Source organism: Rhinatrema bivittatum, chromosome 7 (genome assembly GCF_901001135.1).
Source record: "Rhinatrema bivittatum chromosome 7, aRhiBiv1.1, whole genome shotgun sequence".
Classification (NCBI taxonomy): domain Eukaryota; kingdom Metazoa; phylum Chordata; class Amphibia; order Gymnophiona; family Rhinatrematidae; genus Rhinatrema; species Rhinatrema bivittatum.
Genome location: NC_042621.1, coordinates 213,796,588 through 213,809,440, shown reverse-complemented (window position 1 = coordinate 213,809,440; position 12,853 = coordinate 213,796,588). Strand labels below are relative to the sequence as shown.

The 12,853-nt window shown below is 41.2% G+C and overlaps 1 protein-coding gene across 5 annotated transcripts in view; it reads right to left on the bottom strand.

Annotated features, from left to right (window-relative positions):
- The window catches only part of A1CF (APOBEC1 complementation factor), a 147,014-nt gene extending 134,475 nt beyond the window's left edge, over positions 1-12,539 (bottom strand). For 3 of the 5 annotated variants that reach the window (XM_029609785.1, XM_029609788.1, XM_029609789.1), the window contains exon 1: positions 12,479-12,525. The gene's annotated coding sequence lies outside the window, so the exon portion shown is untranslated. Of the gene's footprint in view, positions 1-10,096; positions 10,338-12,478 lie in introns of those variants that run through there. The other 2 variants (XM_029609786.1, XM_029609787.1) reach the window with 2 other exon arrangements.
- Positions 12,540-12,853: the final 314 nt, after the last annotated feature.

Genomic DNA, 12,853 nt, shown 5'->3' with positions numbered 1-12,853 from the left:
GGCCGGTCTCCTGTCTGTCCACAGGAGTCTGGGGAAGGGGAAGCCTGCCTGCTGTCCCCAGCATTTCCATACTCCTGTAATGGGTAGAGAGGACCCCACGGTGAAGTGTGCTTCTGAGGTAGCTGAGAGTATCCCCACTCTGAGCGCGTGAACCTTTCATGCTGGGTCTGCCTCCTACGGGAGAGAAGACCCTGATGTGTGAATAAAGATCTACGCAGGAGTAGTGAGAAGTGAGGGTTAGGTTCCTATCCCGGTGTGCCCAGCAGTGTGGAAGAAGAATGGAGAGAGAGCGCTGCCCATCCAGTGTTCTGATCAGAAGTGCAAAGCAGTCCAGAGGACGGAGTGGAGATGTGTGCAAGGATGGAGATTCAGGCAGCTACAAAATCAGGGAGCCCAGTGTCAGTCCAAGGGAATCTGAGGTCCAGAGAAGGGAAGTGAGCTTGTCTCAGAGCTGGATGCCAGCAAGGATCAGAAGCCCACATTTGGTTTGTAACCTTTGAACTGCTGCAAAGCCTGTTGCAATGTTGCAACTATTTTGCTTTAAAACCTCCTTGCTACTATATCGGCTAAACGTCTTAGGTCCTGTCAGACCATCCACACCAAGGTTTGAAGGACTGAATCAGGACTAAGCCCTGGAATCAAGCCATGACCCCTCAGCACTGTGGTGTACCTGCAGAGGGTCTACACATTGGTTTTGTAGGATTTTTCAATTTTATATTTTTGTCTTTAACACAACAAAAGGCAGGAAAGGCTTCAATTCAGAGGCCTACCTAGAGTGTTTGGCACCTGGGGTGGATACTTCATTGACACCCCCCCCCCCCCCCAATATATAATTTTAAAATTCCCTAAACATTGATAAAATATTTCAAAACAGCAGACACATCAAATAACACCCAATAATTAAAACTAATAAAGATTTTAAAAATCTCCCGTGCTCCATATCTGTCATCCTAAGATTGTTGATCACTGGGAGCACGTATACACACACACACACACACAAAATATGCTCCTTCTTTTTCATACACACACATAGATGCTTGGTGAGAGACAGAGGGAGCATGTGTGTGTGTGTGTGTGAGACACACACACACGCTTTCTCTGTACCTCTCTCACACACACTTCCTCTGTCTCACACACAGACATGCTTCTTCTATCCTCTCTCTCACACACACACACACGCTCCTTCTGTGTCTGTCTCACACGCTAACACACACACACACAAACACACACACACACACACACTTCCTCTATCTCTCTCGCACACGCACATATGCAGACAAAAACTGAACTGGAAACCGCAAACCAAATTCTAATGCAGTGCAACAATGGAAAAACAGAAAATCACTATTCTTCAAAACAATACAATCAAGAAATATTAATCAATCAGAACAGTAAAACCAAACCAAAAAATATACATTTCAAAACAGCTGATGAATAGAATAATATTCAGTAATTAGAAGCTCCTAATCAAATTTTTAAAAATTTCCTAAACGTCGATAAAATATTTCAAAACATCAGACATCAAATAACACCCAGAAATTAAAACTAATAAGGATTTTAAAAATCCCCCATTCTCCATACGTGCCACCCTGAGATTATGTTTAACTGGAGGTACACACACACATACACACACACAAACAAAATATTCTCCCTCTGTCTCTCACACACTTGGTGAGAGACAGAGGGAGCTTGAGTGTGTTTATGTATGTGAAAGAGACAGACACAAACGTTTCCTCTGTCTCTCTCTCACACATACATGCTTCCTCTGTATCTCTAACACACAATTTCTGTCTCACCCATACCCACACACACACACACACACACACATGCTTCCTCTCTCTCACCCCCAGCCCCACACACAGGCACCCTTTCACACATATGCACCCACAGGCACCCTCTCATACATGCACACAGGCACCCTCTCACACACACACCCACAGGCACACACACACATTCACTCTTCTATTCACTCACCATCTCATACACATACAGGCACCCTCTCATACATGCACACAGGCACCCTCTCACACACACACCCACAGGCACACACACATTCACTCTTCTATACACTCACCATCTCATACACACACAGGCATCCTCTTATAAGCACATACACACACAAACACCCTCTCATACACACACACCCCCTCATCCTCATACCCTCATATATACAGCCATCCACACACACACACACACACACACACACATACCCTCATACACTGGCACCTACTCTCACAGGGACAGTCTCCCCCTTCTTCGGCTGGCGGTGCTCTTTTTCTGCTGCTGGCTCCGAGAGCGCCGGCGACAATGCTGGCCTGTTCTTTGCCATTGTGCCGGCTCCAGGAAATGCTAACAGTGCCACTGGTCTCTGCCACTGCAGGTCCTTGCTTTTGCTGGCGGGGTTTCTCTCGCCACGTCACTGTTCCACGCCACCAAAGGTCCTTCCTGCCAGCGGCAATGGCACCCCTCCCCCTGTTGCCACTTGGAGCTGACCCCCCCCCCCCCCCCCTTAGTACATCTCTGCTTTAATAATGCTCTTTTGGTAATACTTTGTATATTTTGCAACAGCCAATGATCAGGCTCTGGTGAACTTCAGTAGGGTACATTCCAGCACCATGATCAGTCCATGTTCTCATGCCTCTGGATGGAGTGAAACCATTTCATACATGCTTTTCAGGCATGTTGAAAAGTGATAAACCCCCAACCCCCCCAAAAAAATTATTACTAAAAACTTAAAAGAAAATGTTCTTTTTGTCTCTAGCTAATAACAGTTTTAGCTGGCATCACGTTTTTGAAAATGTTATTTTTACCCCAGCCAGGAGATATTAGGCTATCATATAAGCGCTTTAATATTTGTAAAGTAACAGTACTAATGTCTGATTTGGTGTAGATGATCTTATTACAGAGATCTGACCCAACACCAGTGAAGGTTTGCTAAATAGATAGTCCTAGCAGTCAGCTGCCCCTTGACTTGTGTCAGCACAGAGCAAAGATAGAAGAAAACAGTAAGAAAAGCTAAGTAAAATGAAAGCTATCTGGCTCAATGTATTAAAATGTAAAAGAATTTAAAAGAAAGGAATATGCAACTTTGATTTTCTGATGAAAAAGTAGCATGCAAGTTTTTGCTGTGTATCTGTGGTGGAAGCTGTAAAGTTCCTGTGGAGTGTATGCAGTGAATTTAGTAGGATAGCAGACCCACACTTTGCTGTATTACAAGGGAGCACAATTCTGACAAAGCCAGGAAGAAAGATCCTTACAGAACTGAAGAAAAAAGTGTCCTATGACGCTGTATCAGTAGATCCCCATCACTGATCCCGGTCGGGGGCATCCTGGTAATAAAGTTTTTTCAAAATCTTCCATGCCTGCTTGTTCACTGCATAGCTTCATTTTTAGTCCTATCTATAGTTCTCTTGACTTAACCTAATATATTTTATTTCTAATACCTTTCCATTTTTCAGTATGGGCCCTCCTTGTTTCAGAAATGTCCTTTTCCCTACATCTGTTCTTGAACTGTCCGTCTTGCACTCATATTGTATAAGTGATGCCCATGTGGGCTTCCCGTAAGGTTCATCCTAGCAGTGCCCCAATAAAATTAGATTCACAATGGATGGAGTTGCAGTGTAGGATCTGATAAAAAAAACAACAACTTTAAACACTAATGTCTCATCAGGAATTAAATAAAAATCATGATTGAAATGGGCAATTGTAATTAATCTATTTTGTTATACGTAAAACTGAATTATCTGAATATTTATCCATAGTTTCTTAGTGTTGCTGCTTGACAGGTCCTCATTCTTCCCTGGAGAGGCTTTACTTATTTATTTCTAGAACCGCTGGCTCTAGTTTTCTTATAGTTGGATCTCCTCTGCTACTACTGCATCTTTCCATCCTTTCTGGGAGGCTTTCCTTATTTTGGCAGTATTGCTCTTTAGAGGAGCCTAGTTACTGTTTCCAAGAATAAGATAACAAAATGATGTTTATCCTGTGTAAATCAATATTGTCTTGTTTGAGTTTATTGACTGAAGCCTGAAAGCTTGAAACTCCTGCGGTAATGAAGGCCATTGTATCACAGTCCGGGCAGCCCTACTTAGCTCTAACAAAAAGTCCAGCTTTCCAAAGCAGCCAGTGAATAACGTCGTATCCATTATTTCAGCCACTTATTAATAAACAAGTCAAAGGCAGGAAAGGGTGTATGAGTGTTTGTGTGTGTTTGTGAGTATTCTTTGGCCGCAGGGTGGCCTGTTTTAAGTCCTAACCACTTCAAGATCTATTTTCAAAAGTAGATCCAACTGAAAATTGAACTGATGGCTGAATTCCTCTCTTCTTTTTCATAAATCAACGATTTTTGACAGGCATCTACAATAAAAAATGTACGCCTATAGAGGAATATATACTAAAGAGGTTTCCCCTTTTTGTACTCATAAAGAAAAAAGCTTAATACATCTCTGCCCCATAGTCAGAAAGCAGAACGTAACTTGTCCAGCTGCTCCGGCTTTTGTTTAGGTCCTCTTTCAAAAACCAGATTACCTAACCACTGGACACATTTATTTAAGGGTCTGATGTATTGGAACGGTAACTTTTAAAGAGTTGCATGGGTATAAATGTATGTGTGTATGGCAGCTTGGGCGAACGGATGCGGCCATTTTATAATATATGTGCATATGATATAAAATCAGCTGTATGCACGTACATGTGTGTGCAATTTTGTATGGATGCACGCTTGTACGTGCAAATGCTGGCTCTACCATGTATGTAGGGGGATTTGTTTTAGATAAGCGCGATGATGCAATTACCAGTTTCCCGAATCTGTTCCCAGTTCACCCAAGTAAAGGCTCCCAACTTCCTAAACCCTCAAATTAACCTTCCTCCCTTTTACCCTGTTAGTCCCAACCCTTCAAACCCCACTGACTAGCCCTGATCTTTTTGTTTTAAAACTTACACACCATCCATAGCAGATGTAAAGTTACGCAGTAGGTGAGCCCGGCATGCACTTCTGCACATAAATACTTATGTGCACATTTCAAGTGATCTTCCCAGAATGCCCATGTTCTGCCAATGCTCCACCCAGATCATGCCCATGCCCCGCCCCTTTTTTGCACTTTTTCATTTCTGCGCGTACTAGGAGATATGTGCATATTCAGGCGCATCTTAAGATCCATGTGGCATGCGCTGGCCTGAGACAAATGCATATCTTCCACCTTTGGCACGCATAGGGTTTTTAAAATTCACCTTTAAGTATTTTTCTCTTGCACACAAATGGGTGAATTTTCAAAGGAGTTATGCATGTATACGTAACATTCTATTGTAGCAATTTTCAAAAGCCATTAAATGCATTTAATGCAGGTAAAACCTGTTGACAATTCAATGACCTATATTGTACCAACTTAATGTGGTTTTGCCATAAATTGAAGATCTGGCTGATGATTTCAGAGTATAAATTAAGATTGTTTTGTTTGAACATGCAGCAATAAAATACTTTGGATGTGCTAATTATCATTGTATAGTGTTTAAATGTTTTTATTATTTTATTTTATAGTTATTATTTTATTATTTCATTGTTTTATTTGTTTTTGTATGTCCTGTTGTACATTGCTTTGGAAGATCTTATTGTAAGACCTGGAAATAGCTTTCTAAATTTTATAAATAAATAAATACAAGCCCACTCATATGGGTGAAGTTCATTTACACATGTAAAACACAGTTTTAAGCGTGTAAATGCTTTTGAAAATCAGGCTCTTAGTACCTACTTAACTCCCAAAGCTAGGCAGATAAATCTGGCTATTTGAAAACTTATTTCCACTTAACAGGTAAAAAGCATGTTTTTTGCCTGCATAGAAAGTGAGTTGCATGTTTAAGCTGAGTGAGTAAAATATGCCGATATTTTTAAAATTTTCAAGAATACTCATATAGCTTTCCTACATATCTCGCCATGGATAAATAACAAGTGTTTACCCCATCACTTTTAGGAAAATTTGCACATATAAACTATCTGTGTATTTTGCAAACTGAGTGGTCTATTTACTAAAGGTTTTCTTCCATTTTGTGTCTATGGGCCTCATTTATTAAGAATTGTTCCCATAGACACAGAATGGGAGAAAAGCCTCAGTAAATCAGGCCCTATGGGAAATATGCTTAGTAAATAGAGCTCTGAGTGGCTTACTCAAAAACTGCCCCATTTGTGTCTTTGGAGAAAAAAGGTTAGTATGTCTGGCTGAAAATGGGAAAAACCCTTTAGTACTTTAGTAATTAGAGTGCAATTTTTTCCTCTTCTTTTGCACTTTCCACTCATATGATGGATTCAAGAATTCCTGATAACTTACCATTTGAATATTTAAGTACATAAAGTAAAGCCCTGAAAAGACATTGGTGTAGTTTCAATGGCAGGGAATCTGGTGCTCTGACTCTGAATTACTGCACATAACAAATGCCTTCATTCTATATAGTATGGACTACAGTGCCTCTGAAAGTATATATGATAGAATTACACTTGTCCTTTGTACTGAATATGAATTATATTGAGAGGAGTTACTAATTCCAATCAAAAAGCATGCTTTCTGACTGTTAATGGGATCAAGCATGTAATTCCCCTGCTTATCGGTATGTATAGTTTAGTTTCATGTTTGTGGGTGCTAAGATATCTCAAACCAGATTTGTGTTGGGTTTTCAGGAAAGCAGCCTAAGGAAGGGGCACATTTTGATAGGCATGCTACCTGAAATTAAGGAAAATCCTTAGTCAAGGTAGAGTCTCAGTACAAGGAGTGAGAGAGCCACAAGCAAATCTGGATAGTTCTGTCACCTACACAAATTCACCCTCTGGAATGCGTTCTGTCACCTACACAGATTCACCTTCTGGAATGCATGATTCATTAAGATCACTATCCAACCCAATTCACTTCAAGAAATCCTTACTCATCTGTTTCAGATTGCTTTCAAAATTGCTCCAATTAAACATTAACCATTCCATACTCAATATAACAATCCATTTTTCTCATTTTCTCTTTATCCATAAGATGGCACTTGTCTTGAGCTTGTTATGTCTGATTTGATGTGATTTAATAAGTTATGAACTTTGTTTTATTGTATTTTTTATTTTATTATAAGATTTTTGTAATTTTTTAATTATTTTATTTTATGATTCATATCTTTTGTACACCGTTTTGACTAAACTTTGTTTGTAAAAGCAGTATAGAAACATTCTTAAATAAATAAATAAATAAAAAACATTTTACACAATAAATTCAAATAAATTTAGTAATTACTCCTGGAGGAATTCTGTGTGGTGCAGTTGTGCAGAAGTTGCATAAAATTCTCTTCCTGTGCAATACTCTGCAATTTGCTCCACAGAATTAGGTGCAGGGATCAGGAAGCAGCAAAACAGCAATGAAGGCCTGCAAGGGTCAGTAGAGAGGAAGGAATAATAGCATTGGTGTCAGCTGAAAGCAAGAAAAGAGCAGTGGCAGGATGGCCTATGTAGACGAGAAAAGTGAGAGTTGATGGTGGTCTGCACAGCTGGAAAGGATGGACTCACAGCATTGGCCTCAGCTTGCATGGTCTGAACAAAGGGAGAGCAGTGGGGGGGTCTGGTGGAGCCTGAATGTGAGAGGTGGACAGCAAGCTTGGGGGAAGATAGGAGAGAGCTGGGAATCTTGCTAAAAAGGGGGTGACAAACAGAAAGAAAACTAGGGGTCTTGCTAGGTTGAGAGAGAGCGAGCCGGAGAGCAATTCAGCCTTGTTGGGGGACAGAGAGAGAAAGCTGGAGATCTTGCTGGGGAGAGGGAACTGGAGGGAGAGGCCCCAAAACTGGGAGGTAGGGGATAGAGAGAATGAGTTGAGGACTCTGGGGGAGATAGGGAGAGAGAAGAAGAGAGAATAGAAGTGGGAGTTTGAGCCTGGTAGAGCAGAGAGAGAAAGCTGGTTGGGGAAAGGGATGGGTGCGAGGTCAACCCTGGGTGAGAGGAAGGTAGCAAGAGAACTAGAGGATAGACCCAAGTGGGAAGAGAAATCAAGCATGGAGCAACGGTTCAAGCCATAAAGGGAGGTAGAGCTTGGAAGAGTTGTTGAGCCTGGAGGAGAGCAAAAACAATCTGGAAGGGCCAGGCATTGTGATAGGAAAATTCTGCACAAAACTTTTAAAAAATTCTGCTACATCTATGAGTTATAACCTCTTTATATATTGCAATTCTAAATTATTACTCAAAGACAGAGATTATATTGTGTGAATCCAGTGTTATTTTCCAGCAATGAAAAATAATTTTTCTTTTTGCACATAATTCTCCCAGGAGTAATAGAGATCTGTCTGTATACGGAAATCCAACAAGCGGAGTGGAGAAACAATGTTTCTGTTTCAAATGTGTATGGAACCTGACATTGTCCACTTGCTCCTCCCTTCCTTGGATTGTGAATCATTGCTTGTGTGGAAGATAGACTATAAAAGGTGAACTTTAAAAGCTGGATGTGTGCATTAGTTAGGGGTGTGTGAATACGTCAGGCTTGCGCACGCCGAGCGGATTTTAAAAGCCTCCTGGATACATGCATAAATGCCGCTGCGCCCACATCTCAGGACTTCTCAGAAAGAGATGAGGCGTGGGTGTGGGCATGGTCTGGGCGGGGCATGGGCAGTACATGGGCGCTTTGGGACTTTCACCAGACATTTGTGCATAAATACTTATGCAATCTGGCACACATCAATGCCCCCTGCCACATAACTTTACTTCTGCTATGGTTGGTGTATAAGTAAAAAAAAAAATAAATAACAAGCCATTTCACAGGTTTAAAGGTCCGGGGTAACTGGGGAGTGTACGGGCTACCATGCCAGGGGGTTATGGAGGACCTGTCTTTTAAATGGGTGAACTGGGAACCAACCGGTAAAACTGGACAAATGCGTCGGAGTGCATCCCTTTAAGAATCCCCCCACTTACGCAGTAGAAGTGGGATTTGCGCGCACAGGCACACGTCCACTTAAAATTCAGTGTACACGTGCATGCGGCCAGGCTATTTCATAACATGCATGCGTATACACACGATTATTATAAATAGCCATGTCCCTGGGTGCGGGCCGATGAATGTGCGCACATGTGCACCTGCACAACGGTTTAAAAGTTGCTAAGATGGTAACTTTCAAACGGGCATGCGGGCACACATATACAACCAACATGGGCCCTGACTTTTATAGTCTGGAGTACTGATATGCAGATATACGGTAAAAAGCACAGGACCGCCTCTACACCCAAGTCAATAAGCAAAGCATGTAAAGCAGCACTGTCTGAATCTTCCAGAAGGCTCATCACCCAGTAAAAATGTTGTTTGTAGTAAATGTTTTATGGGTTATCATATGGCCTGGGGATAACTGCATGAAGCAGCAGATACTACCATAAGAAGCTTGCTGGGCAGGGTGGACGGACCATTTGGTCCTTTTCTGCCGTCATTACTATGTTATGTTACATGTTATGTTGCTTATGGCCGTCAAAAATACGACACAAATTTTAAAAATCATAAAAACTACTGTCCAGCAAGAAAATATATGTACACGAGATTATGTTTTAAAATTTCACAATTATTGTACCACAAAGTTGGCCGTTTCTCAAAAACCTTACGTGATGTACAAATTTCGAAGTAATATCTATCCTCTAGTGTTTGGGTAATTGCCAGGTTCTTGTGGCCTGGTTTGGCCTCTGTTGGAAACAGGATGCTGGGCTTGATGGCCCCTTGGTCTGACCCAGCATGGCAATTTCTTAAGTTCTTATGTTCTTACACATGTGCTTTTGAGCGCACCCAGAGATGCGGCAGTTTAATAACATGCATGCAACACGTGTGTATGTTATGAAATAGCCTAGGCACGTGTATCTGTGCTCCTAATTGTAAGCTTGTGCGCGCCCAGCAGCATAAGCTGGGTTACGTATGTGCAACTGCCTGTATTTTATAACAGATGTGTACCCAGCCAAGGACCATTTTCATCAGTTCATCAACCAGTTTGCTCAGTGTTCTGCCAGATCCCCCCAACCCCGCCCTGGTTCTTTAGCCGGCATTCTCCCAGTTACCCCAGACCCCTCCAACACTTCATAGATGCGTTTACATTTTTTTTTTTTTTTAAACTTACACCTCCTCCGTAGCAGAAGTAAAGTTATGAGGCACCGGACCCGGGCGCACATCCAGGCACGTAGGTACTTGCGTGCATATCTCCTGCCCCGGCCTGGAAATATTCACGCAACGGCACTTGTGCGTGCATCTGGCAGTCTTATAAAATCGGGTGGACATGCGCTAGTGCCAGATACGCTTCCGTCTTCCAATTTTGGCGCACGGCCAGCTTCTAAAATTCCCCTTTAAAAGCACGCATTATGCTGTGGATTAAAACCATAGCACTGATTGCTGACTGTGTTTGGATTTACAGTAGATTAGTATTCATTCATTCATTCATTCATTCAGGAAAAGAGGGGAAGTCTGCTCAGCTTAGATTTCATGTTTTGGACACACACATGGAAGCCCAGTTCAAACATTTTACATGGTCACGTATCACCAGATATTGGGATTTTATTCAAACATAAAAACATGATTAGCCGACTAGAGGGGTTGCTTTCCACTTTTCTGAGCGGGGAATCCTAGACATGACATGGAGTGGGGGTACTAACATAAAATGTTCGAAGCATGCCATTTACGTTTCTTTAAACTGTAATGCTATTTTATAGAGATATTTTTCTTTGAGCGTCAACTAATCCTCAAGAAGCTGTCCCTCCGTCCCCCAATTTCCTACCTAAGAAATCAGGGGCGCAATATTGAAAGGTTTCCGGTTATCTAAGTTATCCAAATATAACTTATCCGGTTAAGATAACCTAATTCACCCATTGCCCACCCCCATGATATCCGGCCGGCAGCTGCTGAACGTAGTTGGATAGTCAGCGGCTGCCTCTTATCCGGCCAAGCAGCATTTCAATATTGGTCCCCAGATCTTTAATCAACCTTTTCTTACTGAAATAAACAATGTAATGGTGTGGTGTCATATTCATATTCTGACTGCGTTTAACATCAGCTGTCTGAGAGGATATTGTTTGAAAGTGATGCTGTTGGTATACGAAACAGAATTCTGGGATTTTTAACACCACTTTGGTAAACATATTGGTGGAGAGGAAATAGCTTCCTACCTAACACCAAACATATACTTTCTGAAATCCTCTTCAGGCCAACTCCTAAAAATGACAGCAATGCTGTGCAGCACATAAAACTATAGGAATACTGTACATGATATTTGTCCCAAAATTAAAGTTTGTAAATCATAAGCAATTTATTTGCTATTTCGAGGTTGATGGCCCCTCTGCTCCTCGGCAGTGGTTTTGTGTTTTCTGCTTGCTTGGACTAACAACACTTGGTCCTATTAGTTTTGAACATGTCAAGGTGTAAGTAGTAATGCCATCAATATTTATTGCCCGTGTTAGACGGTGCTGCTAGAAGCGCTATAGAAATGATAAAAGATGAAAACTTTACCAGTGGGTTTTTTTTTCGCTCTAGATTCAGATTTAAACATGTGAGAAATAGCCACATAAGCTGCAATTTATTTATATATATATATATTTATTTATTTATTTAGATCTAGATTCCGCTTTGAATAATGTAGTGTACAACAATACCCACGTCATATCCGAAAGAAGAATACGCTAATCTGTTTGATTATATAGAGTTGTGAGATTGTTTACCTCCCCGCAGACCCCTCCTAATTCAGTCGGGTAGCGTATTTGTGTCATTTTCTCCATTGTCAGATCCCTTTCATTGTAACTCCCTAGTAGCAGACAGTGATCATTAACGTTCACCTTTCTTTTCGGAGCAAGGGTCCTAATGAAGGACCCTAGCATGAGTACGTGCCGTGCCTTGTGTGAAATGAATTACACATTAAACAACAATTTGAGCTGTTTGAAAAAAAGATTCCACTTTTAACAGCCCCCTCCCCAGTTACTTTCCCTTTGCAGGGGCTTCGTAAGGTGTGCTAACGTTAAATAGCATGAAAGGACGGGTGTTCATTGTGTTAGTGAAGCCGACAGATAACCCTGATGGAGCTGCATGTCCCTCTCTTTTTGGCACTTTCTCACACCTCACATTAGGCTCATAGTCAAAACACTCACTGACAATCTACAGCCTGCACTACGCATGGCACTGGATATCTCTTTGTCCGAGTGCTGACATACGTTAGTTTTACCGACCAAGGTGTATACCACAGTACAGTTCTTATATTACATTGTAGTTCATTCTCAAGCAATATTTGGATCCACAAAGTATTTATTTATTTGAAAAAGACAAGCATTTTATTATAGACTCCTATCCTTTTCTAACTCTGTATTCTAGCATCTATTCTTTCCTAGAATAAAAAATAAACTTGTATAAAAGAAATCACTAAAATCCATTAAACTGCCATTAAAACTACAAGCTTCTTTAAAGACTGGGGGTTAAACAAAATGCGCTGATATTAGGGAAACAATTTAAAAAAGAGACGTACCTGAGCAATTTCAGAGATCACCACCCGGAAAAGTCCTCTTTGATTATGGTGAATTTGCAACGTGTCACTCTGGTTATTCTCTAATCATCATTTCAAACTCCAAAGGTTCACTGGCCCCAGGTTGGTTTACAATCCTTGTGGGTTAAACTTTAACTCACTCTATCTTCCAGCTCCATGCAGCCCTTTGACCAGATAATTGGGTTACAGCTCAGACTGCATCAAGGCAAACTGTATTTGTTTACAAAATGTACAGGGATACAGAGATATTCAGGTTTTTTTGCTGGTGAGGTGAAGAAATAATAATTATACTCTGGTTGGAAACTGTTCTTACTCTCACCAGGACTTTGACTATCTGTTGATCAATGGTAAAATTCC